The sequence below is a fragment of the Xenopus tropicalis genome, chromosome 4 (genome assembly GCF_000004195.4).
Source record: "Xenopus tropicalis strain Nigerian chromosome 4, UCB_Xtro_10.0, whole genome shotgun sequence".
Classification (NCBI taxonomy): Eukaryota; Metazoa; Chordata; class Amphibia; order Anura; family Pipidae; genus Xenopus; species Xenopus tropicalis.
In genome coordinates, this window is record NC_030680.2 from 17,636,694 (window position 1) to 17,642,693 (window position 6,000).

Genomic DNA, 6,000 nt, shown 5'->3' on the forward strand with positions numbered 1-6,000 from the left:
TCGGGGCCACAGGAAGTAGGTTAGAGGTGCTCAGTTCACTCACTCAGGAATATTCTGGAGGTTGGTTTTGACTTCTTCCAGTTCAGAGGGGATTGATGTTTGGCAGAAGCGCTGTTGGGCTCAGGTTGGGGTGACTGAGGATCTGTAGTAATCTCATGGCTGTCTCTCCAGGTGCCACCATTTTGGGAGGGCTGCCTAGCGAATGTTTCTTGCTTGGATGCCATGTCACATCTTGGCTTTGAATTCTGTTGCTCCCATCGTGCAGTCGGTGTGTTATGGAGTCAGGAGTAAATGTAGCAATAAGGTCCGGCTCGTAAAGCTGATAACCACGAATCGGTACACAGAGCTCTCATGGATGTGTCCACTTAGCTTGCAGGGAAATGTGCTGCAGGTAAGTGCTAAGGTACAGTGCTAAGTACCCAGGAACTAAAAGTGTCCCCACTTCCTTTACTTGTCATCCCCTATCAGACCTGCAGCCTGAAGTCCTATAACTGTCACTGGCCTACATGTCCCAGCATCCCCTATCAGACCTGCAGCCTGAAGTCCTATAACTGTCACTGAGCTACATGTCCCAGCATCCCCTATCAAACCTGCAGCCTGTAGTCCTATAACTGTCACTGACCTACATGTCCCAGAATCCCCTATCAGACCTGCAGCCAGTAGTCCTATAACTGTCACTGACCTACATGTCCCAGCATCCCCTATCAGACCTGCAGCCTGTAGTCCTGTAACTGTCACTGACCTACATATCCCAGCATCCCCTCTCAGACCTGCAGCCTGTAGACCTATAACTGTCACTGACCTACATGTCCCAGAATCCCCTATCAGACCTGCAGCCAGTAGTCCTGTAACTGTCACTGACCTACATGTCCCAGCATCCCCTATCAGACCTGCAGCCAGTAGTCCTATAGCTGTCACTGACCTACATGTCCCAGCATCCCCTATCAGACCTTCAGCCTGTAGTCCTATAACTGTCACTGACCTACAGTTCCCAGCATCCCCTATCAGACCTTTTGCCTGTAGTCCTATAACTATCACTGGTCTACATGTCCCAGAATCCCCTCTCAGACCTACAGCCTGTAGACCTATAACTGTCACTGAACTACATGTCCCAGCATCCCCTCTCAGACCTGAAGCCTGTAGTCCTATAACTGTCATTGGCCTACATGTCCCAGCATCCCCTATCAGACCTGCAGCCAATAGTCCTATAACTGTTACTGGCCTACATGTCCCAGCATCCCCTATCAGACCTTCAGCTTGTAGTCCTATAACTGTCACTGACCTACATGTCCCAGCATCCCCTATCAGACGTGCAGCCTGAAGTCCTATAACTGTCATTGGCCTACATGTCCCAGCATCCCCTATCAGACCTGCAGCCAATAGTCCTATAACTGTTACTGGCCTACATGTCCCAGCATCCCCTATCAGACCTTCAGCTTGTAGTCCTATAACTGTCATTGACCTACATGTCCCAGCATCCCCTATCAGACCTGCAGCCTGTAGACCTATAACTGTCATTGGCCTACATGTCCCAGCATCCCATATCAGACCTTCAGCTTGTACTCCTATAACTGTCACTGACCTACATGTCCCAACATCCCCTATCAGACCTGCAGCCTGTAGACCTATAACTGTCATTGGCCTACATGTCCCAGCATCCCATATCAGACCTTCAGCTTGTACTCCTATAACTGTCACTGACCTACATGTCCCAGCATCCCCTATCAGACCTGAAGCCTGTAGTCCTATAACTGTCATTGGCCTACATGTCCCAGCATCCCCTATCAGACCTGAAGCCTGTAGTCCTATAACTGTCACTGACCTACATGTCCCAACATCCCCTATCAGACCTGAAGCCTGTAGTCCTATAACTGTCATTGGCCTACATGTCCCAGCATCCCCTATCACACCTTCTGCCTGTAGTCCTATAACTATCACTGGCCTACATGTCCCAGCATCCCCTATCAAACCTGCAGCCTGTAGTCCTATAACTGTCATTAACCTACATATCCCAGCATCCCCTTTTAGATCTGCAGCCTGTAGATCTATAACTGTCATTGGCCTACATGTCCCAGCATCCCCTTTCAGACCTGAAGCCTGTAGTCCTATAACTGTCATTGGCCTACATGTCCCAGCATCCCCTCTCAGACCTGCAGCCGGTAGTCCTATTACTGTCATTGGCCTAAATGTCCCAGCATCCCCTATTATACCTGCAGCCTGTAGTCCTATAACTGTCACTGACCTACATATCCCAGCATCCCCTATCAGACCTTCAGCTTGTAGTCCTATAACTGTCACTGACCTACATGTCCCAGCATCCCCTATCAGACGTGCAGCCTGTAGTCCTATAACTATTACTGGCCTACATGTCCCAGCATCCCCTATCAGACCTTCAGCTTGTAGTCCTATAACTGTCACTGACCTACATGTCCCAGCATCCCCTATCAGACGTGCAGCCTGTAGTCCTATAACTGTTACTGGCCTACATGTCCCAGCATCCCCTATCAGACCTTCAGCTTGTAGTCCTATAACTGTCACTGACCTACATGTCCCAGCATCCCCTATCAGACGTGCAGCCTGTAGTCCTATAACTGTTACTGGCCTACATGTCCCAGCATCCCCTATCAGACCTTCAGCTTGTAGTCCTATAATTGTCATTGACCTACATGTCCCAGCATCCCCTCTCAGACCTGCAGCTTGTAGTCCTATAGCTGTCACTGACCTACATGTCCCAGCATCCCCTATCAGACCTGCAGCCTGTAGTCCTATTACTGTCATTGGCCTAAATGTCCCAGCATCCCCTATTATACCTGCAGCCTGTAGTCCTATAACTGTCACTGACCTACATATCACAGCATCCCCTATTATACCTGCAGCCTGTAGTCCTATAACTGTCACTGACCTACATATCACAGCATCCCCTATCAGACCTGCAGCCTGTAGTCCTATAACTGTTACTGGCCTACATGTCCCAGCATCCCCTATCAGACCTTCAGCCTGTAGACCTATAACTGTCATTGACCTACATGTCCCAGCATCCCCTCTCAGATCTGCAGCCTGAAGACCTATAACTGTAATTGACCTACATGTCCCAACATCCCCTATCAGACCTAAAGCCTTTAGACCTATAACTGTCACTGAACTACATGTCCCAGCATCCCCTAACAGACCTGAAGCCTGTAGTCCTATAATTGTCATTGGCCTACATGTCCCAGCATCCCCTATCAGACCTGAAGCCCTATAACTGTCACTGACCTACATATCCCAGCATCCCCTTTCAGACCTTCTGCCTGTAGTCCTATAACTATCACTGGCCTACATGTCCCAGCATCCCCTATCAGACCTGCAGCCTCTAGTCCTATTACTGTCATTGGCCTAAATGTCCCAGCATCCCCTATCAGACTTGCAGCCAGTAGTCCTATAACTGTCACTGGCCTACATGTCCCAGCATCCCCTATCAGACCTGCAGCCTGTAGTCCTATAACTGTAACTGACCTACATTTCCCAGCATCCCCTATCAGACCTAAAGCCTGTAGTCCTATAACTGTAATTGGCCTACATGTCCCAGCATCCCCTATCAGACCTAAAGCCTGTAGTCCTATAACTGTAATTGGCCTACATGTCCCAGCATCCCCTATCAGACCTAAAGCCTGTAGTCCTATAACTGTAATTGGCCTACATGTCCCAGCATCCCCTATCAGACCTAAAGCCTGTAGTCCTATAACTGTAATTGGCCTACATGTCCCAGCATCCCCTATCAAACCTAAAGCCTGTAGTCCTATAACTGTCACTGACCTACATGTCCCAGCATCCCCTATCAGACGTGCAGCCAATAGTCCTATAACTGTTACTGGCCTACATGTCCCAGCATCCCCTATCAGACCTAAAGCCTGTAATCCTGTAACTGTCATTGGCCTACATGTCCCAGCATCCCCTATCAGACCTAAAGCCTGTAGTCCTGTAACTATCATTGGCCTACATGTCCCAGCATCCCCTATCAGACCTGCAGCCTGTAGTCCTATAACTGTCACTGACCTACATGTCCCAGCATCCCCTATCAGACCTAAAGCCTGTAATCCTGTAACTGTCATTGGCCTACATGTCCCAGCATCCCCTATCAGACCTAAAGCCTGTAGTCCTATAACTGTCACTGACCTACATGTCCCAGCATCCCCTATCAGACCTAAAGCCTGTAATCCTGTAACTGTCATTGGCCTACATGTCCCAGCATCCCCTATCAGACCTGCAGCCTGTAGACCTATAACTGTCACTGACCTACATGTCCCAGCATCCCCTATCAGACCTGCAGCCTGTAGACCTATAACTGTTACTGGCCTACATGTCCCAGCATCCCCTATCAGACCTTCAGCTTGTAGTCCTATAACTGTCACTGACCTACATGTCCCAGCATCCCCTATCAGACGTGCAGCCTGTAGTCCTATAACTGTCATTGACCTACATGTCCCAGCATCCCCTCTCAGACCTGCAGCCTGTAGACCTATAACTGTCACTGACCTACATGTCCCAGCATCCCCTCTCAGACCTGCAGCCAGTAGTCCTATAACTGTCATTGGCCTACATGTCCCAGCATCCCCTATCAGACGTGCAGCCAATAGTCCTATAACTGTTACTGGCCTACATTTCCCAGCATCCCCTATCAGACCTTCAGCTTGTAGTCCTATAACTGTCATTGACCTACATGTCCCAGCATCCCCTCTCAGACCAGCAGCCTGTAGACCTATAACTGTCACTGACCTACATGTCCCAGCATCCCCTCTCAGACCTGCAGCCAGTAGTCCTATAACTGTCATTGGCCTACATGTCCCAGCATCCCCTATCAGACCTGCAGCCAATAGTCCTATAACTGTTACTGGCCTACATGTCCCAGCATCCCCTATCAGACCTTCAGCTTGTAGTCCTATAACTGTCATTGACCTACATGTCCCAGCATCCCCTATCAGACCTGCAGCCTGTAGACCTATAACTGTCATTGGCCTACATGTCCCAGCATCCCAAATCAGACCTTCAGCTTGTACTCCTATAACTGTCACTGACCTACATGTCCCAGCATCCCCTATCAGACCTGAAGCCTGTAGTCCTATAACTGTCATTGGCCTACATGTCCCAGCATCCCCTATCAGACCTGAAGCCTGTAGTCCTATAACTGTCACTGACCTACATGTCCCAACATCCCCTATCAGACCTGAAGCCTGTAGTCCTATAACTGTCATTGGCCTACATGTCCCAGCATCCCCTATCACACCTTCTGCCTGTAGTCCTATAACTATCACTGGCCTACATGTCCCAGCATCCCCTATCAAACCTGCAGCCTGTAGTCCTATAACTGTCATTAACCTACATATCCCAGCATCCCCTTTTAGATCTGCAGCCTGTAGATCTATAACTGTCATTGGCCTACATGTCCCAGCATCCCCTTTCAGACCTGAAGCCTGTAGTCCTATAACTGTCATTGGCCTACATGTCCCAGCATCCCCTCTCAGACCTGCAGCCGGTAGTCCTATTACTGTCATTGGCCTAAATGTCCCAGCATCCCCTATTATACCTGCAGCCTGTAGTCCTATAACTGTCACTGACCTACATATCCCAGCATCCCCTATCAGACCTTCAGCTTGTAGTCCTATAACTGTCACTGACCTACATGTCCCAGCATCCCCTATCAGACGTGCAGCCTGTAGTCCTATAACTATTACTGGCCTACATGTCCCAGCATCCCCTATCAGACGTGCAGCCTGTAGTCCTATAACTGTTACTGGCCTACATGTCCCAGCATCCCCTATCAGACCTTCAGCTTGTAGTCCTATAACTGTCACTGACCTACATGTCCCAGCATCCCCTATCAGACGTGCAGCCTGTAGTCCTATAACTGTTACTGGCCTACATGTCCCAGCATCCCCTATCAGACCTTCAGCTTGTAGTCCTATAACTGTCATTGACCTACATGTCCCAGCATCCCCTCTCAGACCTGCAGCTTGTAGTCCT